Source organism: Phoenix dactylifera, chromosome 4, assembly GCF_051530095.1.
Source record: "Phoenix dactylifera cultivar Ajwa chromosome 4, Ajwa_hap1_PhDact_Kaust_v1.1, whole genome shotgun sequence".
NCBI classification, from domain to species: domain Eukaryota; kingdom Viridiplantae; phylum Streptophyta; class Magnoliopsida; order Arecales; family Arecaceae; genus Phoenix; species Phoenix dactylifera.
The window spans coordinates 34727714-34751176 of NC_143193.1; the positions used below are offsets into that span (position 1 = coordinate 34727714).

The 23463-nt window shown below is 49.3% G+C and overlaps 54 non-coding genes and 10 pseudogenes across 54 annotated transcripts; all 64 read right to left on the reverse strand.

The window, feature by feature from the left end:
• Positions 1-114: 114 nt before the first annotated feature.
• On the reverse strand, positions 115-233 carry LOC148708697 (5S ribosomal RNA). The gene has a single exon (XR_016404628.1). It is a non-coding gene; the product is annotated as a 5S ribosomal RNA (ribosomal RNA).
• Positions 234-479: 246 nt separating this feature from the next.
• On the reverse strand, positions 480-598 carry LOC148708698 (5S ribosomal RNA). Its single transcript, XR_015978324.2, has one exon. It is a non-coding gene; the product is annotated as a 5S ribosomal RNA (ribosomal RNA).
• Positions 599-845: 247 nt separating this feature from the next.
• LOC148708699 (5S ribosomal RNA) lies at positions 846-964 on the reverse strand. Its single transcript, XR_015982191.2, has one exon. It is a non-coding gene; the product is annotated as a 5S ribosomal RNA (ribosomal RNA).
• A 246-nt stretch (positions 965-1210) lies between these two features.
• Positions 1211-1329, reverse strand: LOC148708700 (5S ribosomal RNA). Its single transcript, XR_016401432.1, has one exon. It is a non-coding gene; the product is annotated as a 5S ribosomal RNA (ribosomal RNA).
• A 246-nt stretch (positions 1330-1575) lies between these two features.
• On the reverse strand, positions 1576-1694 carry LOC148708701 (5S ribosomal RNA). The gene has a single exon (XR_015978326.2). It is a non-coding gene; the product is annotated as a 5S ribosomal RNA (ribosomal RNA).
• Positions 1695-1940: 246 nt separating this feature from the next.
• On the reverse strand, positions 1941-2059 carry LOC148708702 (5S ribosomal RNA). The gene has a single exon (XR_015979448.2). It is a non-coding gene; the product is annotated as a 5S ribosomal RNA (ribosomal RNA).
• A 245-nt stretch (positions 2060-2304) lies between these two features.
• LOC148708703 (5S ribosomal RNA) lies at positions 2305-2423 on the reverse strand. Its single transcript, XR_015978078.2, has one exon. It is a non-coding gene; the product is annotated as a 5S ribosomal RNA (ribosomal RNA).
• A 248-nt stretch (positions 2424-2671) lies between these two features.
• Positions 2672-2790, reverse strand: LOC148708704 (5S ribosomal RNA). The gene has a single exon (XR_015983560.2). It is a non-coding gene; the product is annotated as a 5S ribosomal RNA (ribosomal RNA).
• Positions 2791-3036: 246 nt separating this feature from the next.
• Positions 3037-3155, reverse strand: LOC148708705 (5S ribosomal RNA; annotated as a pseudogene).
• A 245-nt stretch (positions 3156-3400) lies between these two features.
• LOC148708706 (5S ribosomal RNA) lies at positions 3401-3519 on the reverse strand. Its single transcript, XR_015983571.2, has one exon. It is a non-coding gene; the product is annotated as a 5S ribosomal RNA (ribosomal RNA).
• A 247-nt stretch (positions 3520-3766) lies between these two features.
• LOC148708707 (5S ribosomal RNA) lies at positions 3767-3885 on the reverse strand (annotated as a pseudogene).
• Positions 3886-4131: 246 nt separating this feature from the next.
• On the reverse strand, positions 4132-4250 carry LOC148708708 (5S ribosomal RNA). The gene has a single exon (XR_015979258.2). It is a non-coding gene; the product is annotated as a 5S ribosomal RNA (ribosomal RNA).
• Positions 4251-4496: 246 nt separating this feature from the next.
• LOC148708709 (5S ribosomal RNA) lies at positions 4497-4615 on the reverse strand (annotated as a pseudogene).
• A 246-nt stretch (positions 4616-4861) lies between these two features.
• Positions 4862-4980, reverse strand: LOC148708710 (5S ribosomal RNA). Its single transcript, XR_016412819.1, has one exon. It is a non-coding gene; the product is annotated as a 5S ribosomal RNA (ribosomal RNA).
• Positions 4981-5228: 248 nt separating this feature from the next.
• On the reverse strand, positions 5229-5347 carry LOC148708711 (5S ribosomal RNA). The gene has a single exon (XR_015978327.2). It is a non-coding gene; the product is annotated as a 5S ribosomal RNA (ribosomal RNA).
• A 245-nt stretch (positions 5348-5592) lies between these two features.
• Positions 5593-5711, reverse strand: LOC148708712 (5S ribosomal RNA). Its single transcript, XR_015979449.2, has one exon. It is a non-coding gene; the product is annotated as a 5S ribosomal RNA (ribosomal RNA).
• A 246-nt stretch (positions 5712-5957) lies between these two features.
• Positions 5958-6076, reverse strand: LOC148708713 (5S ribosomal RNA). Its single transcript, XR_015978081.2, has one exon. It is a non-coding gene; the product is annotated as a 5S ribosomal RNA (ribosomal RNA).
• A 246-nt stretch (positions 6077-6322) lies between these two features.
• Positions 6323-6441, reverse strand: LOC148708714 (5S ribosomal RNA). Its single transcript, XR_015983583.2, has one exon. It is a non-coding gene; the product is annotated as a 5S ribosomal RNA (ribosomal RNA).
• A 246-nt stretch (positions 6442-6687) lies between these two features.
• Positions 6688-6806, reverse strand: LOC148708715 (5S ribosomal RNA). The gene has a single exon (XR_015978525.2). It is a non-coding gene; the product is annotated as a 5S ribosomal RNA (ribosomal RNA).
• A 246-nt stretch (positions 6807-7052) lies between these two features.
• LOC148708716 (5S ribosomal RNA) lies at positions 7053-7171 on the reverse strand. The gene has a single exon (XR_015980987.2). It is a non-coding gene; the product is annotated as a 5S ribosomal RNA (ribosomal RNA).
• Positions 7172-7419: 248 nt separating this feature from the next.
• On the reverse strand, positions 7420-7538 carry LOC148708717 (5S ribosomal RNA). Its single transcript, XR_015984931.2, has one exon. It is a non-coding gene; the product is annotated as a 5S ribosomal RNA (ribosomal RNA).
• A 246-nt stretch (positions 7539-7784) lies between these two features.
• LOC148708718 (5S ribosomal RNA) lies at positions 7785-7903 on the reverse strand. The gene has a single exon (XR_016412847.1). It is a non-coding gene; the product is annotated as a 5S ribosomal RNA (ribosomal RNA).
• Positions 7904-8149: 246 nt separating this feature from the next.
• LOC148710908 (5S ribosomal RNA) lies at positions 8150-8268 on the reverse strand (annotated as a pseudogene).
• Positions 8269-8514: 246 nt separating this feature from the next.
• Positions 8515-8633, reverse strand: LOC148708720 (5S ribosomal RNA). The gene has a single exon (XR_015984932.2). It is a non-coding gene; the product is annotated as a 5S ribosomal RNA (ribosomal RNA).
• Positions 8634-8881: 248 nt separating this feature from the next.
• LOC148708721 (5S ribosomal RNA) lies at positions 8882-9000 on the reverse strand. The gene has a single exon (XR_016401800.1). It is a non-coding gene; the product is annotated as a 5S ribosomal RNA (ribosomal RNA).
• Positions 9001-9246: 246 nt separating this feature from the next.
• LOC148708722 (5S ribosomal RNA) lies at positions 9247-9365 on the reverse strand. The gene has a single exon (XR_015979260.2). It is a non-coding gene; the product is annotated as a 5S ribosomal RNA (ribosomal RNA).
• Positions 9366-9611: 246 nt separating this feature from the next.
• On the reverse strand, positions 9612-9730 carry LOC148708723 (5S ribosomal RNA). Its single transcript, XR_015984933.2, has one exon. It is a non-coding gene; the product is annotated as a 5S ribosomal RNA (ribosomal RNA).
• Positions 9731-9977: 247 nt separating this feature from the next.
• On the reverse strand, positions 9978-10096 carry LOC148708724 (5S ribosomal RNA). The gene has a single exon (XR_016411755.1). It is a non-coding gene; the product is annotated as a 5S ribosomal RNA (ribosomal RNA).
• A 246-nt stretch (positions 10097-10342) lies between these two features.
• LOC148708725 (5S ribosomal RNA) lies at positions 10343-10461 on the reverse strand. Its single transcript, XR_015978328.2, has one exon. It is a non-coding gene; the product is annotated as a 5S ribosomal RNA (ribosomal RNA).
• Positions 10462-10706: 245 nt separating this feature from the next.
• On the reverse strand, positions 10707-10825 carry LOC148708726 (5S ribosomal RNA). Its single transcript, XR_015979450.2, has one exon. It is a non-coding gene; the product is annotated as a 5S ribosomal RNA (ribosomal RNA).
• Positions 10826-11071: 246 nt separating this feature from the next.
• Positions 11072-11190, reverse strand: LOC148708727 (5S ribosomal RNA; annotated as a pseudogene).
• A 246-nt stretch (positions 11191-11436) lies between these two features.
• LOC148708728 (5S ribosomal RNA) lies at positions 11437-11555 on the reverse strand. The gene has a single exon (XR_015978329.2). It is a non-coding gene; the product is annotated as a 5S ribosomal RNA (ribosomal RNA).
• Positions 11556-11802: 247 nt separating this feature from the next.
• LOC148708729 (5S ribosomal RNA) lies at positions 11803-11921 on the reverse strand. The gene has a single exon (XR_015979993.2). It is a non-coding gene; the product is annotated as a 5S ribosomal RNA (ribosomal RNA).
• A 246-nt stretch (positions 11922-12167) lies between these two features.
• On the reverse strand, positions 12168-12286 carry LOC148708730 (5S ribosomal RNA; annotated as a pseudogene).
• Positions 12287-12532: 246 nt separating this feature from the next.
• On the reverse strand, positions 12533-12651 carry LOC148708731 (5S ribosomal RNA). The gene has a single exon (XR_015984114.2). It is a non-coding gene; the product is annotated as a 5S ribosomal RNA (ribosomal RNA).
• A 247-nt stretch (positions 12652-12898) lies between these two features.
• LOC148708732 (5S ribosomal RNA) lies at positions 12899-13017 on the reverse strand. Its single transcript, XR_015978527.2, has one exon. It is a non-coding gene; the product is annotated as a 5S ribosomal RNA (ribosomal RNA).
• Positions 13018-13263: 246 nt separating this feature from the next.
• Positions 13264-13382, reverse strand: LOC148710922 (5S ribosomal RNA). The gene has a single exon (XR_015979830.2). It is a non-coding gene; the product is annotated as a 5S ribosomal RNA (ribosomal RNA).
• Positions 13383-13627: 245 nt separating this feature from the next.
• LOC148708734 (5S ribosomal RNA) lies at positions 13628-13746 on the reverse strand. The gene has a single exon (XR_015984934.2). It is a non-coding gene; the product is annotated as a 5S ribosomal RNA (ribosomal RNA).
• A 246-nt stretch (positions 13747-13992) lies between these two features.
• On the reverse strand, positions 13993-14110 carry LOC148708735 (5S ribosomal RNA; annotated as a pseudogene).
• Positions 14111-14356: 246 nt separating this feature from the next.
• Positions 14357-14475, reverse strand: LOC148708736 (5S ribosomal RNA). Its single transcript, XR_015978330.2, has one exon. It is a non-coding gene; the product is annotated as a 5S ribosomal RNA (ribosomal RNA).
• Positions 14476-14721: 246 nt separating this feature from the next.
• Positions 14722-14840, reverse strand: LOC148708737 (5S ribosomal RNA). The gene has a single exon (XR_015981763.2). It is a non-coding gene; the product is annotated as a 5S ribosomal RNA (ribosomal RNA).
• Positions 14841-15086: 246 nt separating this feature from the next.
• LOC148708738 (5S ribosomal RNA) lies at positions 15087-15205 on the reverse strand. The gene has a single exon (XR_015978084.2). It is a non-coding gene; the product is annotated as a 5S ribosomal RNA (ribosomal RNA).
• A 245-nt stretch (positions 15206-15450) lies between these two features.
• Positions 15451-15569, reverse strand: LOC148708739 (5S ribosomal RNA). The gene has a single exon (XR_015984115.2). It is a non-coding gene; the product is annotated as a 5S ribosomal RNA (ribosomal RNA).
• Positions 15570-15815: 246 nt separating this feature from the next.
• On the reverse strand, positions 15816-15934 carry LOC148708740 (5S ribosomal RNA; annotated as a pseudogene).
• Positions 15935-16179: 245 nt separating this feature from the next.
• LOC148710930 (5S ribosomal RNA) lies at positions 16180-16298 on the reverse strand. The gene has a single exon (XR_015984143.2). It is a non-coding gene; the product is annotated as a 5S ribosomal RNA (ribosomal RNA).
• Positions 16299-16545: 247 nt separating this feature from the next.
• LOC148708742 (5S ribosomal RNA) lies at positions 16546-16664 on the reverse strand. The gene has a single exon (XR_015984935.2). It is a non-coding gene; the product is annotated as a 5S ribosomal RNA (ribosomal RNA).
• A 246-nt stretch (positions 16665-16910) lies between these two features.
• On the reverse strand, positions 16911-17029 carry LOC148708743 (5S ribosomal RNA). The gene has a single exon (XR_016406562.1). It is a non-coding gene; the product is annotated as a 5S ribosomal RNA (ribosomal RNA).
• A 245-nt stretch (positions 17030-17274) lies between these two features.
• Positions 17275-17393, reverse strand: LOC148708744 (5S ribosomal RNA). Its single transcript, XR_015978331.2, has one exon. It is a non-coding gene; the product is annotated as a 5S ribosomal RNA (ribosomal RNA).
• A 246-nt stretch (positions 17394-17639) lies between these two features.
• On the reverse strand, positions 17640-17757 carry LOC148708745 (5S ribosomal RNA; annotated as a pseudogene).
• Positions 17758-18003: 246 nt separating this feature from the next.
• On the reverse strand, positions 18004-18122 carry LOC148710935 (5S ribosomal RNA). Its single transcript, XR_015981884.2, has one exon. It is a non-coding gene; the product is annotated as a 5S ribosomal RNA (ribosomal RNA).
• Positions 18123-18368: 246 nt separating this feature from the next.
• LOC148708747 (5S ribosomal RNA) lies at positions 18369-18487 on the reverse strand (annotated as a pseudogene).
• Positions 18488-18733: 246 nt separating this feature from the next.
• On the reverse strand, positions 18734-18852 carry LOC148708748 (5S ribosomal RNA). Its single transcript, XR_015978529.2, has one exon. It is a non-coding gene; the product is annotated as a 5S ribosomal RNA (ribosomal RNA).
• Positions 18853-19099: 247 nt separating this feature from the next.
• LOC148710938 (5S ribosomal RNA) lies at positions 19100-19218 on the reverse strand. The gene has a single exon (XR_016401383.1). It is a non-coding gene; the product is annotated as a 5S ribosomal RNA (ribosomal RNA).
• Positions 19219-19464: 246 nt separating this feature from the next.
• Positions 19465-19583, reverse strand: LOC148708750 (5S ribosomal RNA). The gene has a single exon (XR_015980881.2). It is a non-coding gene; the product is annotated as a 5S ribosomal RNA (ribosomal RNA).
• Positions 19584-19828: 245 nt separating this feature from the next.
• Positions 19829-19947, reverse strand: LOC148708751 (5S ribosomal RNA). The gene has a single exon (XR_016406811.1). It is a non-coding gene; the product is annotated as a 5S ribosomal RNA (ribosomal RNA).
• Positions 19948-20193: 246 nt separating this feature from the next.
• Positions 20194-20312, reverse strand: LOC148708752 (5S ribosomal RNA). Its single transcript, XR_015978332.2, has one exon. It is a non-coding gene; the product is annotated as a 5S ribosomal RNA (ribosomal RNA).
• A 248-nt stretch (positions 20313-20560) lies between these two features.
• On the reverse strand, positions 20561-20679 carry LOC148708753 (5S ribosomal RNA). Its single transcript, XR_015979453.2, has one exon. It is a non-coding gene; the product is annotated as a 5S ribosomal RNA (ribosomal RNA).
• Positions 20680-20925: 246 nt separating this feature from the next.
• On the reverse strand, positions 20926-21044 carry LOC148708754 (5S ribosomal RNA). The gene has a single exon (XR_015978086.2). It is a non-coding gene; the product is annotated as a 5S ribosomal RNA (ribosomal RNA).
• A 245-nt stretch (positions 21045-21289) lies between these two features.
• On the reverse strand, positions 21290-21408 carry LOC148708755 (5S ribosomal RNA). Its single transcript, XR_015983595.2, has one exon. It is a non-coding gene; the product is annotated as a 5S ribosomal RNA (ribosomal RNA).
• A 246-nt stretch (positions 21409-21654) lies between these two features.
• LOC148708756 (5S ribosomal RNA) lies at positions 21655-21773 on the reverse strand. The gene has a single exon (XR_015979327.2). It is a non-coding gene; the product is annotated as a 5S ribosomal RNA (ribosomal RNA).
• A 248-nt stretch (positions 21774-22021) lies between these two features.
• Positions 22022-22140, reverse strand: LOC148710946 (5S ribosomal RNA). Its single transcript, XR_015983763.2, has one exon. It is a non-coding gene; the product is annotated as a 5S ribosomal RNA (ribosomal RNA).
• A 246-nt stretch (positions 22141-22386) lies between these two features.
• On the reverse strand, positions 22387-22505 carry LOC148708758 (5S ribosomal RNA). The gene has a single exon (XR_015984936.2). It is a non-coding gene; the product is annotated as a 5S ribosomal RNA (ribosomal RNA).
• Positions 22506-22750: 245 nt separating this feature from the next.
• Positions 22751-22869, reverse strand: LOC148708759 (5S ribosomal RNA). Its single transcript, XR_016408218.1, has one exon. It is a non-coding gene; the product is annotated as a 5S ribosomal RNA (ribosomal RNA).
• A 245-nt stretch (positions 22870-23114) lies between these two features.
• On the reverse strand, positions 23115-23233 carry LOC148708760 (5S ribosomal RNA). Its single transcript, XR_015978333.2, has one exon. It is a non-coding gene; the product is annotated as a 5S ribosomal RNA (ribosomal RNA).
• Positions 23234-23463: the final 230 nt, after the last annotated feature.

Sequence of the window (23463 nt, forward strand, 5' to 3'; positions counted from 1 at the left end):
CTCCGGACTCAGTTTATTGTCGGGGGAGAAAAATTATCCGAAGCGGAAAAGCCAAAAGCCAAAAAATTAAAAATAAATATTATCAAAAAATAAAAAAGCGGGCAAAAAATAAAAAGGGTGCAACACGAGGACTTCTCAGGGGGTCACCCATCCTAGTACTACTCTCGCCCAAGCACGCTTAACTGCGGGGTTCTGATGGGATCCGGTGCATTAGTGCTGGTATGATCGCACCCAAGACATGCCCTTCGAAACTCCCTTTTATGACAAAGCAGCAGACCTCGACGGCCCGAGACATTCGCGCTGCCGGGGCCGTTCTGGCGCAGGATTCAACACGCTGTTCCGCTATGCGGCATGGCACCGCCAGTCTCCGGACTCAGTTTATTTTCGGGGAAAAAAAATTATCCGAAGAAGAAAAGCCAAAAGCCGAAAAATAAAAAATAAATGTTATCAAAAAATAAAAAAGCGGGCAAAAAATAAAAGGGGTGCAACACGAGGACTTCCCAGGGGGTGACCCATCCTAGTACTACTCTCGCCCAAGCACGCTTAACTGCGGAGTTCTGATGGGATCCGGTGCCTTAGTGCTGGTATGATCGCACCCATGATATGCCCTTCGAAACTCCCTTTTATGACAAAGCAGCAGACCTCGACGGCCCGAGACATTCGTGCTGCCGGGGCCGTTCTGGCGTAGGATTCAACGCGCTGGTCCCGCTATGCGGCATGGCACCGCCAGTCTCCGGACTCAGTTTATTGTCGGGGGAGAAAAATTATCCGAAGCGGAAAAGCCAAAAGCCAAAAAATTAAAAATAAATATTATCAAAAAATAAAAAAGCGGGCAAAAAATAAAGAGGGTGCAACACGAGGACTTCTCAGGGGGTCACCCATCCTAGTACTACTCTCGCCCAAGCACGCTTAACTGCGGGGTTCTGATGGGATCCGGTGAATTAGTGCTGGTATGATCGCACCCAAGACATGCCCTTCGAAACTCCCTTTTATGACAAAGCAGCAGACCTCGACGGCCCGAGACATTCGCGCTGCCGGGGCCGTTCTGGCGCAGGATTCAACACGCTGTTCCGCTATGCGGCATGGCACCGCCAGTCTCCGGACTCAGTTTATTTTCGGGGAAAAAAAATTATCCGAAGAGGAAAAGCCAAAAGCCGAAAAATAAAAAATAAATGTTATCAAAAAATAAAAAAGCGGGCAAAAAATAAAAGGGGTGCAACACGAGGACTTCCCAGGGGGTCACCCATCCTAGTACTACTCTCGCCCAAGCACGCTTAACTGCAGAGTTCTGATGGGATCCGGTGCATTAGTGCTGGTATGATCGCACCCATGATATGCCCTTCGAAACTCCCTTTTATGACAAAGCAGCAGACCTCGACGGCCCGAGACATTCGCGCTGCCGGGGCCGTTCTGGCGTAGGATTCAACACGCTGTTCCGCTATGCGGCATGGCACCGCCAGTCTCCGGACTCAGTTTATTTTCGGGGAAAAAAAATTATCCGAAGAGGAAAAGCCAAAAGCCGAAAAATAAAAAATAAATGTTATCAAAAAATAAAAAAGCGGGCAAAAAATAAAAGGGGTGCAACACGAGGACTTTTCAGGGGGTCACCCATCCTAGTACTACTCTCGCCCAAGCACGCTTAACTGCAGAGTTCTGATGGGATCCAGTGCATTAGTGCTGGTATGATCGCACCCATGATATGCCCTTCGAAACTCCCTTTTATGACAAAGCAGCAGACCTCGACGGCCCGAGACATTCGCGCTGCCGGGGCCGTTCTGGCGTAGGATTCAACACGCTGTTCCGCTATGCGGCATGGCACCGCCAGTCTCCGGACTCAGTTTATTTTCGGGGGAAAAAAATTATCCGAAGAGGAAAAGCCAAAAGCCGAAAAATAAAAAATAAATGTTATCAAAAAATAAAAAAGCGGGCAAAAATTAAAAGGGGTGCAACACGAGGACTTCCCAGGGGGTCACCCATCTTAGTACCACTCTCGCCCAAGCACGCTTAACTGCGGAGTTATGATGGGATCCGGTGCATTAGTGCTGGTATGATCGCACCCATGACATGCCCTTCGAAACTCCCTTTTATGACAAAGCAGCAGACCGTGACGTCCCGAGACATTCGCGCTGCCGGGGCCGTTCTGGCGTAGGATTCAACGCGCTGTTCCGCTATGCGGCATGGCACCGCGAGTCTCCGGACTCAGTTTATTTTCGGGGGAAAAAAATTATCCGAAGAGGAAAAGCCAAAAGCCGAAAATTAAAAATAAATATTATCAAAAAATAAAAAAGCGGGCAAAAAATAAAAGGGGTGCAACATGAGGACTTCCCAGGGGGTCACCCATCCTAGTACTACTCTCGCCCAAGCACGCTTAACTGCGGAGTTCTGATGGGATCCGGTGCATTAGTGCTGGTATGATCGCACCCATGACATGCCCATCGAAACTCCCTTTTATGACAAAGCAGCAGACCTCGACGGCCCGAGACATTCGCGCCGCCGGGGCCGTTCTGGCGTAAGATTCAACGCGCTGGTCCCGCTATGCGGCATGGCACCGCCAGTCTTCGGGCTCAGTTTATTTTCGGGAGAAAAAAATTATCCGAAGAGGAAAAGCCAAAAGCCGAAAAATTAAAAATAAATATTATCAAAAAATAAAAAAGTGGAGAAAAAAATAAAAAGGGTGCAACACGAGGACTTCCCAAGGGGTCACCCATCCTAGTACTACTCTCGCCCAAGCACGCTTAACTGCGGAGTTCTGATGGGATCCGGTGCATTAGTGCTGGTATGATCGCACCCATGACATGCCCTTCGAAACTCCCTTTTATGACAAAGCAGCAGACCTCGACAGCCCGAGACATTCGCGCTGCCGGGGCCGTTCTGGCGTAGTATTCAACGCGCTGTTCCGCTATGCGGCATGGCACCGCGAGTCTCCGGACTCAGTTTATTTTCGGGGGAAAAAAATTATCCGAAGAGGAAAAGCCAAAAGCCGAAAAATTAAAAATAAATATTATCAAAAAATAAAAAAGCGGGCAAAAAATAAAAGGGGTGCAACATGAGGACTTCCCAGGGGGTCACCCATCCTAGTACTTCTCTTGCCCAAGCACGCCTAACTGCGGAGTTATGATGGGATCCGGTGCATTAGTGCTGGTATGATCGCACCCATGACATGCCCTTCGAAACTCCCTTTTATGACAAAGCAGCAGACCTCGACGGCCCGAGACATTCGCGCTGCCGGGGCCGTTCTGGCGTAGGATTCAATGCGCTGTTCCGCTATGCGGCATGGCACCGCGAGTCTCCGGACTCAGTTTATTTTCGAGGGAAAAAATTATCCGAAGAGGAAAAGCCAAAAGCCAAAAAATTAAAAATAAATGTTATCAAAAAAGAAAAAAGCGGGCAAAAAATAAAAGGGGTGCAACACGAGGACTTCCCAGGGGGTCACCCATCCTAGTACTACTCTCGCCCAAGCACGCTTAACTGCGGAGTTCTGATGGGATCCGGTGCATTAGTGCTGGTATGATCGCACCCATCATATGCCCTTCGAAACTCCCTTTTATGACAAAGCAGCAGACCTCGACGGCCCGAGACATTCGCGCTGCCGGGGCCGTTCTGGCGTAGGATTCAACGCGCTGGTCCCGCTATGCGGCATGGCACCGCAAGTCTCCGGACTCAGTTTATTGTCGGGGGAAAAAAATTATCCTAAGAGGAAAAGCCAAAAGCCAAAAAATTAAAAATAAATATTATCAAAAAATAAAAAAGCGGGCAAAAAATAAAAAGGATGCAACATGAGGACTTCCCAAGGGATCACCCATCCTAGTACTACTCTCGCCCAAGCACACTTAACTGCGGAGTTCTGATAGGATCCGGTGCATTAGTGCTGGTATGATCGCACCCAAGACATGCCCTTCGAAACTCCCTTTTATGACAAAGCAGCAGACCTCGACGGCCCGAGACATTCGCGCTGCCGGGGCCGTTCTGGCGTAGGATTCAACACGCTGTTCCGCTATGCGGCATGGCACCGCCAGTCTCCGGACTCAGTTTATTTTCGGGGAAAAAAAATTATCCGAAGAGGAAAAGCCAAAAGCCGAAAAATAAAAAATAAATGTTATCAAAAAATAAAAAAGCGGGCAAAAAATAAAAGGGGTGCAACACGAGGACTTCCCAGGGGGTCACCCATCCTAGTACTACTCTCGCCCAAGCACGCTTAACTGCGGAGTTCTGATGGGATCTGGTGCATTAGTGCTGGTATGATCGCACCCATGACATTCCCTTCGAAACTCCCTTTTATGACAAAGCAGCAGACCTCGACGGCCCGAGACATTCGCGCTGCCGGGGCCGTTCTGGCGTAGGATTCAACGCGCTGTTCCGCTATGCGGCATGGCACCGCCAGTCTCCGGACTCAGTTTATTTTCGGGGGGAAAAAATTATCCGAAGAGGAAAAGCCAAAAGCCAAAAAATTAAAAATAAATATTATCAAAAAATAAAAAAGCGGGCAAAAAATAAAAAGGGTGCAACACGAGGACTTCCCAGGGGGTCACCCATCCTAGTACTTCTCTCGCCCAAGCACGCCTAACTGCGGAGTTATGATGGGATCCGGTGCATTAGTGCTGGTATGATCGCACCCATGACATGCCCTTCGAAACTCCCTTTTATGACAAAGCAGCAGACCGCGACGTCCCGAGACATTCGCGCTGCCGGGGCCGTACTGGCGTAGGATTCAACGCGCTGTTCCGCTATGCGGCATGGCACCGCGAGTCTCCGGACTCAGTTTATTTTCGGGGGAAAAAAATTATCCGAAGAGGAAAAGCCAAAAGCCGAAAAATTAAAAATAAATATTATCAAAAAATAAAAAAGCGGGCAAAAAATAAAAGGGGTGCAACACGAGGACTTCCCAGGGGGTCACCCATCCTAGTACTACTCTCGCCCAAGCACGCTTAACTGCGGAGTTCTGATGGGATCCGGTGCATTAGTGCTGGTATGATCGCACCCATGACATGCCCATCGAAACTCCCTTTTATGACAAAGCAGCAGACCTCGACGGCCCGAGACATTCGCGCCGCCGGGGCCGTTCTGGCGTAGGATTCAACGCGCTGGTCCCGCTATGCGGCATGGCACCGCCAGTCTCCGGGCTCAGTTTATTTTCGGGGGAAAAAAATTATCCGAAGAGGAAAAGCCAAAAGCCGAAAAATTAAAAATAAATATTATCAAAAAATAAAAAAGTGGAGAAAAAAATAAAAAGGGTGCAACCCGAGGACTTCCCAAGGGGTCACCCATCCTAGTACTACTCTCGCCCAAGCACGCTTAACTGCGGAGTTCTGATGGGATCCGGTGCATTAGTGCTGGTATGATCGCACCCATGACATGCCCTTCGAAACTCCCTTTTATGACAAAGCAGCAGACCTCGACGGCCCGAGACATTCGCGCTGCCGGGGCCGTTCTGGCGTAGGATTCAACGCGCTGTTCCGCTATGCGGCATGGCACCGCGAGTCTCCGGACTCAGTTTATTTTCGGGGGAAAAAATTATCCGAAGAGGAAAAGGCAAAAGCCAAAAAATTAAAAATAAATGTTATCAAAAAAGAAAAAAGCGGGCAAAAAATAAATGGGGTGCAACACGAGGACTTCCCAGGGGGTCACCCATCCTAGTACTACTCTCGCCCAAGCACGCTTAACTGCGGAGTTCTGATGGGATCCGGTGCATTAGTGCTGGTATGATCGCACCCATGATATGCCCTTCGAAACTCCCTTTTATGACAAAGCAGCAGACCTCGACGGCCCGAGACATTCGCGCTGCCGGGGCCGTTCTGGCGTAGGATTCAACACGCTGGTCCCGCTATGCGGCATGGCACCGCCAGTCTCCGGACCCAGTTTATTGTCGGGGGAAAAAAATTATCCGAAGAGGAAAAGCCAAAAGCCAAAAAATTAAAAATAAATATTATCAAAAAATAATAAGCGGGCAAAAAATAAAAAGGGTGCAACATGAGGACTTCCCAGGGGGTCACCCATCCTAGTACTACTCTCGCCCAAGCACGCTTAACTGCGGAGTTCTGATAGGATCCGGTGCATTAGTGCTGGTATGATCGCACCCAAGACATGCCCTTCGAAACTCCCTTTTATGACAAAGCAGCAGACCTCGACGGCCCGAGACATTCGCGCTGCCGGGGCCGTTCTAGCGTAGGATTCAACACGCTGTTCCGCTATGCGGCATGGCACCGCCAGTCTCCGGACTCAGTTTATTTTCGGGGGAAAAAAATTATCCGAAGAGGAAAAGCCAAAAGCCGAAAAATAAAAAATAAATGTTATCAAAAAATAAAAAAGCGGGCAAAAAATAAAAGGGGTGCAACACGAGGACTTCCCAGGGGGTCACCCATCCTAGTACTACTCTCGCCCAAGCACGCTTAACTGCGGAGTTCTGATGGGATCCGGTGCATTAGTGCTGGTATGATCGCACCCATGACATGCCCTTCGAAACTCCCTTTTATGACAAAGCAGCAGACCTCGACGGCCCGAGACATTCGCGCTGCCGGGGCCGTTCTGGCGTAGGATTCAACGCGCTGTTCCGCTATGCGGCATGGCACCGCCAGTCTCCGGACTCAGTTTATTTTCGAGGGAAAAAAATTATCCGAAGAGGAAAAGCCAAAAGCCAAACAATTAAAGATAAATGTTATCAAAAAAGAAAAAAGCGGGCAAAAAATAAAAGGGGTGCAACACGAGGACTTCCCATGGTGTCACCCATCCTAGTACTACTCTCGCCCAAGCACGCTTAACTGCGGAGTTCTGATGGGATCCGGTGCATTAGTGCTGGTATGATCGCACCCATGATATGCCCTTCGAAACTCCCTTTTATGACAAAGCAGCAGACCTCGACGGCCCGAGACATTCGCGCTGCCGGGGCCGTTCTGGCGTAGGATTCAATGCGCTGTTCCGCTATGCGGCATGGCACCGCGAGTCTCCGGACTCAGTTTATTTTCGAGGGAAAAAAATTATCCGAAGAGGAAAAGCCAAAAGCCAAACAATTAAAGATAAATGTTATCAAAAAAGAAAAAAGCGGGCAAAAAATAAAAGGGGTGCAACACGAGGACTTCCCATGGGGTCACCCATCCTAGTACTACTCTCGCCCAAGCACGCTTAACTGCGGAGTTCTGATGGGATCCGGTGCATTAGTGCTGGTATGATCGCACCCATGATATGCCCTTCGAAACTCCCTTTTATGACAAAGCAGCAGACCTCGACGGCCCGAGACATTCGCGCTGCCGGGGCCGTTCTGGCGTAGGATTCAACGCGCTAGTCCCGCTATGCGGCATGGCACCGCCAGTCTCCGGACTCAGTTTATTGTCGGGGGGAAAAAAATTATCCTAAGAGGAAAAGCCAAAAGCCAAAAAATTAAAAATAAATATTATCAAAAAATAAAAAAGCGGGCAAAAAATAAAAAGGGTGCAACATGAGGACTTCCCAGGGGGTCACCCATCCTAGTACTACTCTCGCCCAAGCACGCTTAACTGCGGAGTTCTGATAGGATCCGGTGCATTAGTGCTGGTATGATCGCACCCAAGACATGCCCTTCGAAACTCCCTTTTATGACAAAGCAGCAGACCTCGACGGCCCGAGACATTCGCGCTGCCGGGGCCATTCTGGCGTAGGATTCAACACGCTGTTCCGCTATGCGGCATGGCACCGCCAGTCTCCGGACTCAGTTTATTTTCGGGGGAAAAAAATTATCCGAAGAGGAAAAGCCAAAAGCCGAAAAATAAAAAATAAATGTTATCAAAAAATAAAAAAGCGGGCAAAAAATAAAAGGGGTGCAACACGAGGACTTCCCAGGGGGTCACCCATCCTAGTACTACTCTCGCCCAAGCACGCTTAACTGCGGAGTTCTGATGGGATCCGGTGCATTAGTGCTGGTATGATCGCACCCATGACATGCCCTTCGAAACTCCCTTTTATGACAAAGCAGCAGACCTCGACGGCCCGAGACATTCGCGCTGCCGGGGCCGTTCTGGCGTAGGATTCAACGCGCTGTTCCGCTATGCGGCATGGCACCGCCAGTCTCCGGACTCAGTTTATTTTCGGGGGGAAAAAATTATCCGAAGAGGAAAAGCCAAAAGCCAAAAAATTAAAAATAAATATTATCAAAAAATAAAAAAGCGGGCAAAAAATAAAAAGGGTGCAACACGAGGACTTCCCAGGGGGTCACCCATCCTAGTACTTCTCTCGCCCAAGCACGCCTAACTGCGGAGTTATGATGGGATCCGGTGCATTAGTGCTGGTATGATCGCACCCATGACATGCCCTTCGAAACTCCCTTTTATGACAAAGCAGCAGACCGCGACGGCCCGAGACATTCGCGCTGCCGGGGCCGTTCTGGCGTAGGATTCAACGCGCTGTTCCGCTATGCGGCATGGCACCGCGAGTCTCCGGACTCAGTTTATTTTCGGGGGAAAAAAATTATCCGAAGAGGAAAAGCCAAAAGCCGAAAAATTAAAAATAAATATTATCAAAAAATAAAAAAGCGGGCAAAAAATAAAAGGGGTGCAACACGAGGACTTCCCAGGGGGTCACCCATCCTAGTACTACTCTCGCCCAAGCACGCTTAACTGCGGAGTTCTGATGGGATCCGGTGCATTAGTGCTGGTATGATCGCACCCATGACATGCCCATCGAAACTCCCTTTTATGACAAAGCAGCAGACCTCGACGGCCCGAGACATTCGCGCCGCCGGGGCCGTTCTGGCGTAGGATTCAACGCGCTATTCCCGCTATGCGGCATGGCACCGCCAGTCTCCGGACTCGGTTTATTTTCGGGGGAAAAAAAATATCCGAAGAGGAAAAGCCAAAAGCCGAAAAATTAAAAATAAATATTATCAAAAAATAAAAAAGTGGAGAAAAAAATAAAAAGGGTGCAACACGAGGACTTCCCAGGGGGTCACCCGTCCTAGTACTACTCTCGCCCAAGCACGCTTAACTGCGGAGTTCTGATGGGATCCGGTGCATTAGTGCTGGTATGATCGCACCCATGACATGCCCTTCGAAACTCCCTTTTATGACAAAGCAGCAGACCTCGACGGCCCGAGACATTCGCGCTGCCGGGGCCGTTCTGGCGTAGTATTCAACGCGCTGTTCCGCTATGCGGCATGGCACCGCGAGTCTCCGGACTCAGTTTATTTTCGGGGGAAAAAAATTATCCGAAGAGGAAAAGCCAAAAGCCGAATAATTAAAAATAAATATTATCAAAAAATAAAAAAGCGGGCAAAAAATAAAAGGGGTGCAACACGAGGACTTCCCAGGGGGTCACCCATCCTAGTACTACTCTCGCCCAAGCACGCTTAACTGCGGAGTTCTGATGGGATCTGGTGCGTTAGTGCTGGTATGATCGCACCCATGACATGCCCTTCGAAACTCCCTTTTATGACAAAGCAGCAGACCTCGACGGCCCGAGACATTCGCGCTGCCGGGGCCGTTCTGGCGTAGGATTCAACGCGCTGTTCCGCTATGCGGCATGGCACCGCCCGTCTCCGGACTCAGTTTATTTTCGGGAAAAAAAAATTATCCGAAGAGGAAAAGCCCAAAGCCGAAAAATTAAAAATAAATATTATCAAAAAATAAAAAAGCGGGCAAAAAATAAAAAGGGTGCAACACGAGGACTTCCCAGGGGGTCACCCATCCTAGTACTACTCTCGCCCAAGCACGCTTAACTGCGGAGTTCTGATGGGATCCGGTGCATTAGTGCTGGTATGATCGCACCCATGACATGCCCTTCGAAACTCCCTTTTATGACAAAGCAGCAGACCTCGACGGCCCGAGACATTCACGCTGCCGGGGCCGTTCTGGCGTAGGATTCAACGCGCTGGTCCCGCTATGCGGCAAGGCACCGCCAGTCTCCGGACTTAGTTTATTGTCGGGGAAAAAAAATTATCCGAAGACGAAAAGCCAAAAGCCGAAAAATTAAAAATAAATATTATCAAAAAATAAAAAAGCGGGCAAAAAATAAAAAGGGTGCAACACGAGGACTTCCCAGGGGGTCACCCATCCTAGTACTACTCTCGCCCAAGCACGCTTAACTGCGGAGTTCTGATGGGATCCGGTGCATTAGTGCTGGTATGATCGCACCCAAGACATGCCCTTCGAAACTCCCTTTTAAGACAAAGCAGCAGACCTCGACGGCCCGAGACATTCGCGCTGCCGGGGCCGTTCTGGCGTATGATTCAACGCGCTGTTCCGCTATGCGGCATGGCACCGCCAGTCTCCGGACTCAGTTTATTTTCGGGGGGAAAAAATTATCCGAAGAGGAAAAGCCAAAAGCCAAAAAATTAAAAATAAATATTATCAAAAAATAAAAAAGCGGGCAAAAAATAAAAAGGGTGCAACACGAGGACTTCCCAGGGGGTCACCCATCCTAGTACTTCTCTCGCCCAAGCACGCTTAACTGCGGAGTTATGATGGGATCCGGTGCATTAGTGCTGGTATGATCGCACCCATGACATGCCCTTCGAAACTCCCTTTAATGACAAAGCAGCAGACCGCGACGGCCCGAGACATTCGCGCTGCCGGGGCTGTTCTGGCGTAGGATTCAACGCGCTGTTCCGCTATGCGGCATGGCACCGCCAGTCTCTGGACTCAGTTTATTTTCGGAAAAAAAAATTATCCGAAGAGGAAAAGCCAAAAGCCGAAAAATTAAAAATAAATATTATCAAAAAATAAAAAAGCGGGCAAAAAATAAAAAGGGTGCAACACGAGGACTTCCCAGGGGGTCACCCATCCTAGTACTACTCTCGCCCAAGCACGCTTAACTGCGGAGTTCTGATCAGATCCGGTGCATTAGTGCTGGTTTGATCGCACCCATGACATGCCCTTCGAAACTCCCTTTTATGACGAAGCAGCAGACCTCGACGGCCCGAGGCATTCGCGCTGCCGGGGCCGTTCTGGCGTAGGATTCAACGCGCTGTTCCGCTATGCGGCATGGCACCGCGAGTCTCCGGACTCAGTTTATTTTCGGGGGAAAAAAATTATCCGAAGAGGAAAAGCCAAAAGCCAAAAAATTAAAAATAAATATTATCAAAAAATAAAAAAGCGGGCAAAAAATAAAAAGGGTGCAACACGAGGACTTCCCAGGGGGTCACCCATCCTAGTACTTCTCTCGCCCAAGCACGCCTAACTGCGGAGTTATGATGGGATCCGGTGCATTAGTGCGGGTATGATCGCACCCATGACATGCCCTTCGAAACTCCCTTTTATGACAAAGCAGCAGACCGCGACGGCCCGAGACATTCGCGCTGCCGGGGCCGTTCTGGCGTAGGATTCAACGCGCTGTTCCGCTATGCGGCATGGCACCGCCCGTCTCCGGACTCAGTTTATTTTCGGAAAAAAAAAATTATCCGAAGAGGAAAAGCCAAAAGCCGAAAAATTAAAAATAAATATTATCAAAAAATAAAAAAGCGGGCAAAAAATAAAAAGGGTGCAACACGAGGACTTCCCAGGGGGTCACCCATCCTAGTACTACTCTCGCCCAAGCACGCTTAACTGCGGAGTTCTGTTGGGATCCGGTGCATTAGTGCTGGTATGATCGCACCCATGACATGCCCTTCGAAACTCCCTTTTATGACAAAGCAGCAGACCTCGACGGCCCGAGACATTCACGCTGCCGGGGCCGTTCTGGCGTAGGATTCAACGCGCTGGTCCCGCTATGCGGCATGGCACCGCCAGTCTCCGGACTCAGTTTATTGTCGGGGAAAAAAAATTATCCGAAGACGAAAAGCCAAAAGCCGAAAAATTAAAAATAAATATTATCAAAAAATAAAAAAGCGGGCAAAAAATAAAAAGGGTGCAACACGAGGACTTCCCAGGGGGTCACCCATCCTAGTACTACTCTCGCCCAAGCACGCTTAACTGCGGAGTTCTCATGGGATCCGGTGCATTAGTGCTGGTATGATCGCACCCAAGACATGCCCTTCGAAACTCCCTTTTAAGACAAAGCAGCAGACCTCGACGGCCCGAGACATTCGCGCTGCCGGGGCCGTTCTGGCGTATGATTCAACGCGCTGTTCCGCTATGCGGCATGGCACCGCCAGTCTCCGGACTCAGTTTATTTTCGGGGGAAAAAAATTATCCGAAGAGGAAAAGCCAAAAGCCAAAAAATTAAAAATAAATATTATCAAAAAATAAAAAAGCGGGCAAAAAATAAAAAGGGTGCAACACGAGGACTTCCCAGGGGGTCACCCATCCTAGTACTTCTCTCGCCCAAGCACGCCTAACTGCGGAGTTATGATGGGATCCGGTGCATTAGTGCGGGTATGATCGCACCCATGACATGCCCTTCGAAACTCCCTTTTATGACAAAGCAGCAGACCGCGACGGCCCGAGACATTCGCGCTGCCGGGGCCGTTCTGGCGTAGGATTCAACGCGCTGTTCCGCTATGCGGCATGGCACCGCCCGTCTCCGGACTCAGTTTATTTTCGGAAAAAAAAAATTATCCGAAGAGGAAAAGCCAAAAGCCGAAAAATTAAAAATAAATATTATCAAAAAATAAAAAAGCGGGCAAAAAATAAAAAGGGTGCAACACGAGGACTTCCCAGGGGGTCACCCATCCTAGTACTACTCTCGCCCAAGCACGCTTAACTGCGGAGTTCTGTTGGGATCCGGTGCATTAGTGCTGGTATGATCGCACCCATGACATGCCCTTCGAAACTCCCTTTTATGACAAAGCAGCAGACCTCGACGGCCCGAGACATTCACGCTGCCGGGGCCGTTCTGGCGTAGGATTCAACGCGCTGGTCCCGCTATGCGGCATGGCACCGCCAGTCTCCGGACTCAGTTTATTGTCGGGGAAAAAAAATTATCCGAAGACGAAAAGCCAAAAGCCGAAAAATTAAAAATAAATATTATCAAAAAATAAAAAAGCGGGCAAAAAATAAAAAGGGTGCAACACGAGGACTTCCCAGGGGGTCACCCATCCTAGTACTACTCTCGCCCAAGCACGCTTAACTGCGGAGTTCTCATGGGATCCGGTGCATTAGTGCTGGTATGATCGCACCCAAGACATGCCCTTCGAAACTCCCTTTTAAGACAAAGCAGCAGACCTCGACGGCCCGAGACATTCGCGCTGCCGGGGCCGTTCTGGCGTATGATTCAACGCGCTGTTCCGCTATGCGGCATGGCACCGCCAGTCTCCGGACTCAGTTTATTTTCGGGGGGAAAAAATTATCCGAAGAGGAAAAGCCAAAAGCCAAAAAATTAAAAATAAATATTATCAAAAAATAAAAAAGCGGGCAAAAAATAAAAAGGGTGCAACACGAGGACTTCCCAGGGGGTCACCCATCCTAGTACTTCTCTCGCCCAAGCACGCTTAACTGCGGAGTTATGATGGGATCCGGTGCATTAGTGCTGGTATGATCGCACCCATGACATGCCCTTCGAAACTCCCTTTAATGACAAAGCAGCAGACCGCGACGGCCCGAGACATTCGCGCTGCCGGGGCCGTTCTGGCGTAGGATTCAACGCGCTGTTCCGCTATGCGGCATGGCACCGCCAGTCTCTGGACTCAGTTTATTTTCGAGAAAAAAAATTATCCGAAGAGGAAAAGCCAAAAGCCGAAAAATTAAAAATAAATATTATCAAAAAATAAAAAAGCGGGCAAAAAATAAAAAGGGTGCAACACGAGGACTTCCCAGGGGGTCACCCATCCTAGTACTACTCTCGCCCAAGCACGCTTAACTGCGGAGTTCTGATCAGATCCGGTGCATTAGTGCTGGTTTGATCGCACCCATGACATGCCCTTCGAAACTCCCTTTTATGACGAAGCAGCAGACCTCGACGGCCCGAGGCATTCGCGCTGCCGGGGCCGTTCTGGCGTAGGATTCAACGCGCTGTTCCGCTATGCGGCATGGCACCGCGAGTCTCCGGACTCAGTTTATTTTCGGGGGAAAAAAATTATCCGAAGAGGAAAAGCCAAAAGCCAAAAAATTAAAAATAAATATTATCAAAAAATAAAAAAGCGGGCAAAAAATAAAAAGGGTGCAACACGAGGACTTCCCAGGGGGTCACCATCCTAGTACTTCTCTCGCCCAAGCACGCCTAACTGCGGAGTTATGATGGGATCCGGTGCATTAGTGCGGGTATGATCGCACCCATGACATGCCCTTCGAAACTCCCTTTTATGACAAAGCAGCAGACCGCGACGGCCCGAGACATTCGCGCTGCCGGGGCCGTTCTGGCGTAGGATTCAACGCGCTGTTCCGCTATGCGGCATGGCACCGCCCGTCTCCGGACTCAGTTTATTTTCGGAAAAAAAAAATTATCCGAAGAGGAAAAGCCAAAAGCCGAAAAATTAAAAATAAATATTATCAAAAAATAAAAAAGCGGGCAAAAAATAAAAAGGGTGCAACACGAGGACTTCCCAGGGGGTCACCCATCCTAGTACTACTCTCGCCCAAGCACGCTTAACTGCGGAGTTCTGATCAGATCCGGTGCATTAGTGCTGGTTTGATCGCACCCATGACATGCCCTTCGAAACTCCCTTTTATGACGAAGCAGCAGACCTCGACGGCCCGAGGCATTCGCGCTGCCGGGGCCGTTCTGGCGTAGGATTCAACGCGCTGTTCCGCTATGCGGCATGGCACCGCGAGTCTCCGGACTCAGTTTATTTTCGGGGGAAAAAAATTATCCGAAGAGGAAAAGCCAAAAGCCAAAAAATTAAAAATAAATATTATCAAAAAATAAAAAAGCGGGCAAAAAATAAAAAGGGTGCAACACGAGGACTTCCCAGGGGGTCACCCATCCTAGTACTACTCTCGCCCAAGCACGCTTAACTGCGGAGTTCTCATGGGATCCGGTGCATTAGTGCTGGTATGATCGCACCCAAGACATGCCCTTCGAAACTCCCTTTTAAGACAAAGCAGCAGACCTCGACGGCCCGAGACATTCGCGCTGCCGGGGCCGTTCTGGCGTATGATTCAACGCGCTGTTCCGCTATGCGGCATGGCACCGCCAGTCTCCGGACTCAGTTTATTTTCGGGGGGAAAAAATTATCCGAAGAGGAAAAGCCAAAAGCCAAAAAATTAAAAATAAATATTATCAAAAAATAAAAAAGCGGGCAAAAAATAAAAAGGGTGCAACACGAGGACTTCCCAGGGGGTCACCCATCCTAGTACTTCTCTCGCCCAAGCACGCTTAACTGCGGAGTTATGATGGGATCCGGTGCATTAGTGCTGGTATGATCGCACCCATGACATGCCCTTCGAAACTCCCTTTAATGACAAAGCAGCAGACCGCGACGGCCCGAGACATTCGCGCTGCCGGGGCCGTTCTGGCGTAGGATTCAACGCGCTGTTCCGCTATGCGGCATGGCACCGCCAGTCTCTGGACTCAGTTTATTTTCGGGAAAAAAAATTATCCGAAGAGGAAAAGCCAAAAGCCGAAAAATTAAAAATAAATATTATCAAAAAATAAAAAAGCGGGCAAAAAATAAAAAGGGTGCAACACGAGGACTTCCCAGGGGGTCACCCATCCTAGTACTACTCTCGCCCAAGCACGCTTAACTGCGGAGTTCTGATCAGATCCGGTGCATTAGTGCTGGTTTGATCGCACCCATGACATGCCCTTCGAAACTCCCTTTTATGACGAAGCAGCAGACCTCGACGGCCCGAGGCATTCGCGCTGCCGGGGCCGTTCTGGCGTAGGATTCAACGCGCTGTTCCGCTATGCGGCATGGCACCGCGAGTCTCCGGACTCAGTTTATTTTCGGGGGAAAAAAATTATCCGAAGAGGAAAAGCCAAAAGCCAAAAAATTAAAAATAAATATTATCAAAAAATAAAAAAGCGGGCAAAAAATAAAAAGGGTGCAACACGAGGACTTCCCAGGGGGTCACCCATCCTAGTACTTCTCTCGCCCAAGCACGCCTAACTGCGGAGTTATGATGGGATCCGGTGCATTAGTGCGGGTATGATCGCACCCATGACATGCCCTTCGAAACTCCCTTTTATGACAAAGCAGCAGACCGCGACGGCCCGAGACATTCGCGCTGCCGGGGCCGTTCTGGCGTAGGATTCAACGCGCTGTTCCGCTATGCGGCATGGCACCGCCCGTCTCCGGACTCAGTTTATTTTCGGAAAAAAAAATTATCCGAAGAGGAAAAGCCAAAAGCCGAAAAATTAAAAATAAATATTATCAAAAAATAAAAAAGCGGGCAAAAAATCAAAAGGGTGCAACACGAGGACTTCCCAGGGGGTCACCCATCCTAGTACTACTCTCGCCCAAGCACGCTTAACTGCGGAGTTCTGTTGGGATCCGGTGCATTAGTGCTGGTATGATCGCACCCATGACATGCCCTTCGAAACTCCCTTTTATGACAAAGCAGCAGACCTCGACGGCCCGAGACATTCACGCTGCCGGGGCCGTTCTGGCGTAGGATTCAACGCGCTGGTCCCGCTATGCGGCATGGCACCGCCAGTCTCCGGACTCAGTTTATTGTCGGGGAAAAAAAATTATCCGAAGACGAAAAGCCAAAAGCCGAAAAATTAAAAATAAATATTATCAAAAAATAAAAAAGCGGGCAAAAAATAAAAAGGGTGCAACACGAGGACTTCCCAGGGGGTCACCCATCCTAGTACTACTCTCGCCCAAGCACGCTTAACTGCGGAGTTCTCATGGGATCCGGTGCATTAGTGCTGGTATGATCGCACCCAAGACATGCCCTTCGAAACTCCCTTTTAAGACAAAGCAGCAGACCTCGACGGCCCGAGACATTCGCGCTGCCGGGGCCGTTCTGGCGTATGATTCAACGCGCTGTTCCGCTATGCGGCATGGCACCGCCAGTCTCCGGACTCAGTTTATTTTCGGGGGGAAAAAATTATCCGAAGAGGAAAAGCCAAAAGCCAAAAAATTAAAAATAAATATTATCAAAAAATAAAAAAGCGGGCAAAAAATAAAAAGGGTGCAACACGAGGACTTCCCAGGGGGTCACCCATCCTAGTACTTCTCTCGCCCAAGCACGCTTAACTGCGGAGTTATGATGGGATCCGGTGCATTAGTGCTGGTATGATCGCACCCATGACATGCCCTTCGAAACTCCCTTTAATGACAAAGCAGCAGACCGCGACGGCCCGAGACATTCGCGCTGCCGGGGCCGTTCTGGCGTAGGATTCAACGCGCTGTTCCGCTATGCGGCATGGCACCGCCAGTCTCTGGACTCAGTTTATTTTCGAGAAAAAAAATTATCCGAAGAGGAAAAGCCAAAAGCCGAAAAATTAAAAATAAATATTATCAAAAAATAAAAAAGCGGGCAAAAAATAAAAAGGGTGCAACACGAGGACTTCCCAGGGGGTCACCCATCCTAGTACTACTCTCGCCCAAGCACGCTTAACTGCGGAGTTCTGATCAGATCCGGTGCATTAGTGCTGGTTTGATCGCACCCATGACATGCCCTTCGAAACTCCCTTTTATGACGAAGCAGCAGACCTCGACGGCCCGAGGCATTCGCGCTGCCGGGGCCGTTCTGGCGTAGGATTCAACGCGCTGTTCCGCTATGCGGCATGGCACCGCGAGTCTCCGGACTCAGTTTATTTTCGGGGGAAAAAAATTATCCGAAGAGGAAAAGCCAAAAGCCAAAAAATTAAAAATAAATATTATCAAAAAATAAAAAAGCGGGCAAAAAATAAAAAGGGTGCAACACGAGGACTTCCCAGGGGGTCACCATCCTAGTACTTCTCTCGCCCAAGCACGCCTAACTGCGGAGTTATGATGGGATCCGGTGCATTAGTGCGGGTATGATCGCACCCATGACATGCCCTTCGAAACTCCCTTTTATGACAAAGCAGCAGACCGCGACGGCCCGAGACATTCGCGCTGCCGGGGCCGTTCTGGCGTAGGATTCAACGCGCTGTTCCGCTATGCGGCATGGCACCGCCCGTCTCCGGACTCAGTTTATTTTCGGAAAAAAAAAATTATCCGTAGAGGAAAAGCCAAAAGCCGAAAAATTAAAAATAAATATTATCAAAAAATAAAAAAGCGGGCAAAAAATAAAAAGGGTGCAACACGAGGACTTCCCAGGGGGTCACCCATCCTAGTACTACTCTCGCCCAAGCACGCTTAACTGCGGAGTTCTGATCAGATCCGGTGCATTAGTGCTGGTTTGATCGCACCCATGACATGCCCTTCGAAACTCCCTTTTATGACGAAGCAGCAGACCTCGACGGCCCGAGGCATTCGCGCTGCCGGGGCCGTTCTGGCGTAGGATTCAACGCGCTGTTCCGCTATGCGGCATGGCACCGCGAGTCTCCGGACTCAGTTTATTTTCGGGGGAAAAAAATTATCCGAAGAGGAAAAGCCAAAAGCCAAAAAATTAAAAATAAATATTATCAAAAAATAAAAAAGCGGGCAAAAAATAAAAAGGGTGCAACACGAGGACTTCCCAGGGGGTCACCCATCCTAGTACTTCTCTCGCCCAAGCACGCCTAACTGCGGAGTTATGATGGGATCCGGTGCATTAGTGCGGGTATGATCGCACCCATGACATGCCCTTCGAAACTCCCTTTTATGACAAAGCAGCAGACCGCGACGGCCCGAGACATTCGCGCTGCCGGGGCCGTTCTGGCGTAGGATTCAACGCGCTGTTCCGCTATGCGGCATGGCACCGCCCGTCTCCGGACTCAGTTTATTTTCGGAAAAAAAAAATTATCCGAAGAGGAAAAGCCAAAAGCCGAAAAATTAAAAATAAATATTATCAAAAAATAAAAAAGCGGGCAAAAAATAAAAAGGGTGCAACACGAGGACTTCCCAGGGGGTCACCCATCCTAGTACTACTCTCGCCCAAGCACGCTTAACTGCGGAGTTCTGTTGGGATCCGGTGCATTAGTGCTGGTATGATCGCACCCATGACATGCCCTTCGAAACTCCCTTTTATGACAAAGCAGCAGACCTCGACGGCCCGAGACATTCACGCTGCCGGGGCCGTTCTGGCGTAGGATTCAACGCGCTGGTCCCGCTATGCGGCATGGCACCGCCAGTCTCCGGACTCAGTTTATTGTCGGGGAAAAAAAATTATCCGAAGACGAAAAGCCAAAAGCCGAAAAATTAAAAATAAATATTATCAAAAAATAAAAAAGCGGGCAAAAAATAAAAAGGGTGCAACACGAGGACTTCCCAGGGGGTCACCCATCCTAGTACTACTCTCGCCCAAGCACGCTTAACTGCGGAGTTCTCATGGGATCCGGTGCATTAGTGCTGGTATGATCGCACCCAAGACATGCCCTTCGAAACTCCCTTTTAAGACAAAGCAGCAGACCTCGACGGCCCGAGACATTCGCGCTGCCGGGGCCGTTCTGGCGTATGATTCAACGCGCTGTTCCGCTATGCGGCATGGCACCGCCAGTCTCCGGACTCAGTTTATTTTCGGGGGGAAAAAATTATCCGAAGAGGAAAAGCCAAAAGCCAAAAAATTAAAAATAAATATTATCAAAAAATAAAAAAGCGGGCAAAAAATAAAAAGGGTGCAACACGAGGACTTCCCAGGGGGTCACCCATCCTAGTACTTCTCTCGCCCAAGCACGCTTAACTGCGGAGTTATGATGGGATCCGGTGCATTAGTGCTGGTATGATCGCACCCATGACATGCCCTTCGAAACTCCCTTTAATGACAAAGCAGCAGACCGCGACGGCCCGAGACATTCGCGCTGCCGGGGCCGTTCTGGCGTAGGATTCAACGCGCTGTTCCGCTATGCGGCATGGCACCGCCAGTCTCCGGACTCAGTTTATTTTCGGGAAAAAAAATTATCCGAAGAGGAAAAGCCAAAAGCCGAAAAATTAAAAATAAATATTATCAAAAAATAAAAAAGCGGGCAAAAAATAAAAAGGGTGCAACACGAGGACTTCCCAGGGGGTCACCCATCCTAGTACTACTCTCGCCCAAGCACGCTTAACTGCGGAGTTCTGATCGGATCCGGTGCATTAGTGCTGGTTTGATCGCACCCATGACATGCCCTTCGAAACTCCCTTTTATGACGAAGCAGCAGACCTCGACGGCCCGAGGCATTCGCGCTGCCGGGGCCGTTCTGGCGTAGGATTCAACGCGCTGTTCCGCTATGCGGCATGGCACCGCGAGTCTCCGGACTCAGTTTATTTTCGGGGGAAAAAAATTATCCGAAGAGGAAAAGCCAAAAGCCGACAAATTAAAAATAAATATTATCAAAAAATAAAAAAGCGGGCAAAAAATAAAAGGGGTGCAACACGAGGACTTCCCAGGGGGTCACCCATCCTAGTACTACTCTCGCCCAAGCACGCTTAACTGCGGAGTTCTGATGGGATCCGGTGCATTAGTGCTGGTATGATCGCACCCATGACATGCCCATCGAAACTCCCTTTTATGACAAAGCAGCAGACCTCGACGGCCCGAGACATTCGCGCCGCCGGGGCCGTTCTGGCGTAGGATTCAACGCGCTGGTCCCGCTAAGCGGCATAGCACCGCCAGTCTCCGGACTCAGTTTATTTTCGGGGGAAAAAAATTATCCGAAGAGGAAAAGCCAAAAGCCGAAAAATTAAAAATAAATATTATCAAAAAATAAAAAAGAGGAGAAAAAAATAAAAAGGGTGCAACACGAGGACTTCCCAGGGGGTCACCCATCCTAGTACTACTCTCGCCCAAGCACGCTTAACTGCGGAGTTCTGATGGGATCCGGTGCATTAGTGCTGGTATGATCGCACCCAAGACATGCCCTTCGAAACTCCCTTTTAAGACAAAGCAGCAGACCTCGACGGCCCGAGACATTCGCGCTGCCGGGGCCGTTCTGGCGTATGATTCAACGCGCTGTTCCGCTATGCGGCATGGCACCGCCAGTCTCCGGACTCAGTTTATTTTCGGGGGGAAAAAATTATCCGAAGAGGAAAAGCCAAAAGCCAAAAAATTAAAAATAAATATTATCAAAAAATAAAAAAGCGGGCAAAAAATAAAAAGGGTGCAACACGAGGACTTCCCAGGGGGTCACCCATCCTAGTACTTCTCTCGCCCAAGCACGCTTAACTGCGGAGTTATGATGGGATCCGGTGCATTAGTGCTGGTATGATCGCACCCATGACATGCCCTTCGAAACTCCCTTTAATGACAAAGCAGCAGACCGCGACGGCCCGAGACATTCGCGCTGCCGGGGCCGTTCTGGCGTAGGATTCAACGCGCTGTTCCGCTATGCGGCATGGCACCGCCAGTCTCCGGACTCAGTTTATTTTCGGGAAAAAAAATTATCCGAAGAGGAAAAGCCAAAAGCCGAAAAATTAAAAATAAATATTATCAAAAAATAAAAAAGCGGGCAAAAAATAAAAAGGGTGCAACACGAGGACTTCCCAGGGGGTCACCCATCCTAGTACTACTCTCGCCCAAGCACGCTTAACTGCGGAGTTCTGATCGGATCCGGTGCATTAGTGCTGGTTTGATCGCACCCATGACATGCCCTTCGAAACTCCCTTTTATGACGAAGCAGCAGACCTCGACGGCCCGAGGCATTCGCGCTGCCGGGGCCGTTCTGGCGTAGGATTCAACGCGCTGTTCCGCTATGCGGCATGGCACCGCGAGTCTCCGGACTCAGTTTATTTTCGGGGGAAAAAAATTATCCGAAGAGGAAAAGCCAAAAGCCGACAAATTAAAAATAAATATTATCAAAAAATAAAAAAGCGGGCAAAAAATAAAAGGGGTGCAACACGAGGACTTCCCAGGGGGTCACCCATCCTAGTACTACTCTCGCCCAAGCACGCTTAACTGCGGAGTTCTGATGGGATCCGGTGCATTAGTGCTGGTATGATCGCACCCATGACATGCCCATCGAAACTCCCTTTTATGACAAAGCAGCAGACCTCGACGGCCCGAGACATTCGCGCCGCCGGGGCCGTTCTGGCGTAGGATTCAACGCGCTGGTCCCGCTAAGCGGCATAGCACCGCCAGTCTCCGGACTCAGTTTATTTTCGGGGGAAAAAAATTATCCGAAGAGGAAAAGCCAAAAGCCGAAAAATTAAAAATAAATATTATCAAAAAATAAAAAAGAGGAGAAAAAAATAAAAAGGGTGCAACACGAGGACTTCCCAGGGGGTCACCCATCCTAGTACTACTCTCGCCCAAGCACGCTTAACTGCGGAGTTCTGATGGGATCCGGTGCATTAGTGCTGGTATGATCGCACCCATGACATGCCCATCGAAACACCCTTTTATGACAAAGCAGCAGACCTCGACGGCCCGAGACATTCGCGCTGCCGGGGCCGTTCTGGCGTAGGATTCAACGCGCTGTTCCGCTATGCGGCATGGCACCGCCAGTCTCCGGACTCAGTTTATTTTCGGGGGGAAAAAATTATCCGAAGAGGAAAAGCCAAAAGCCAAAAAATTAAAAATAAATATTATCAAAAAATAAAAAAGCGGGCAAAAAATAAAAAGGGTGCAACACGAGGACTTCCCAGGGGGTCACCCATCCTAGTACTTCTCTCGCCCAAGCACGCTTAACTGCGGAGTTATGATGGGATCCGGTGCATTAGTGCTGGTATGATCGCACCCATGACATGCCCTTCGAAACTCCCTTTAATGACAAAGCAGCAGACCGCGACGGCCCGAGACATTCGCGCTGCCGGGGCCGTTCTGGCGTAGGATTCAACGCGCTGTTCCGCTATGCGGCATGGCACCGCCAGTCTCTGGACTCAGTTTATTTTCGAGAAAAAAAATTATCCGAAGAGGAAAAGCCAAAAGCCGAAAAATTAAAAATAAATATTATCAAAAAATAAAAAAGCGGGCAAAAAATAAAAAGGTTGCAACACGAGGACTTCCCAGGGGGTCACCCATCCTAGTACTTCTCTCGCCCAAGCACGCTTAACTGCGGAGTTATGATGGGATCCGGTGCATTAGTGCTGGTATGATCGCACCCATGACATGCCCTTCGAAACTCCCTTTAATGACAAAGCAGCAGACCGCGACGGCCCGAGACATTCGCGCTGCCGGGGCCGTTCTGGCGTAGGATTCAACGCGCTGTTCCGCTATGCGGCATGGCACCGCCAGTCTCTGGACTCAGTTTATTTTCGAGAAAAAAAATTATCCGAAGAGGAAAAGCCAAAAGCCGAAAAATTAAAAATAAATATTATCAAAAAATAAAAAAGCGGGCAAAAAATAAAAAGGGTGCAACACGAGGACTTCCCAGGGGGTCACCCATCCTAGTACTACTCTCGCCCAAGCACGCTTAACTGCGGAGTTCTGATCAGATCCGGTGCATTAGTGCTGGTTTGATCGCACCCATGACATGCCCTTCGAAACTCCCTTTTATGACGAAGCAGCAGACCTCGACGGCCCGAGGCATTCGCGCTGCCGGGGCCGTTCTGGCGTAGGATTCAACGCGCTGTTCCGCTATGCGGCATGGCACCGCGAGTCTCCGGACTCAGTTTATTTTCGGGGGAAAAAAATTATCCGAAGAGGAAAAGCCAAAAGCCAAAAAATTAAAAATAAATATTATCAAAAAATAAAAAAG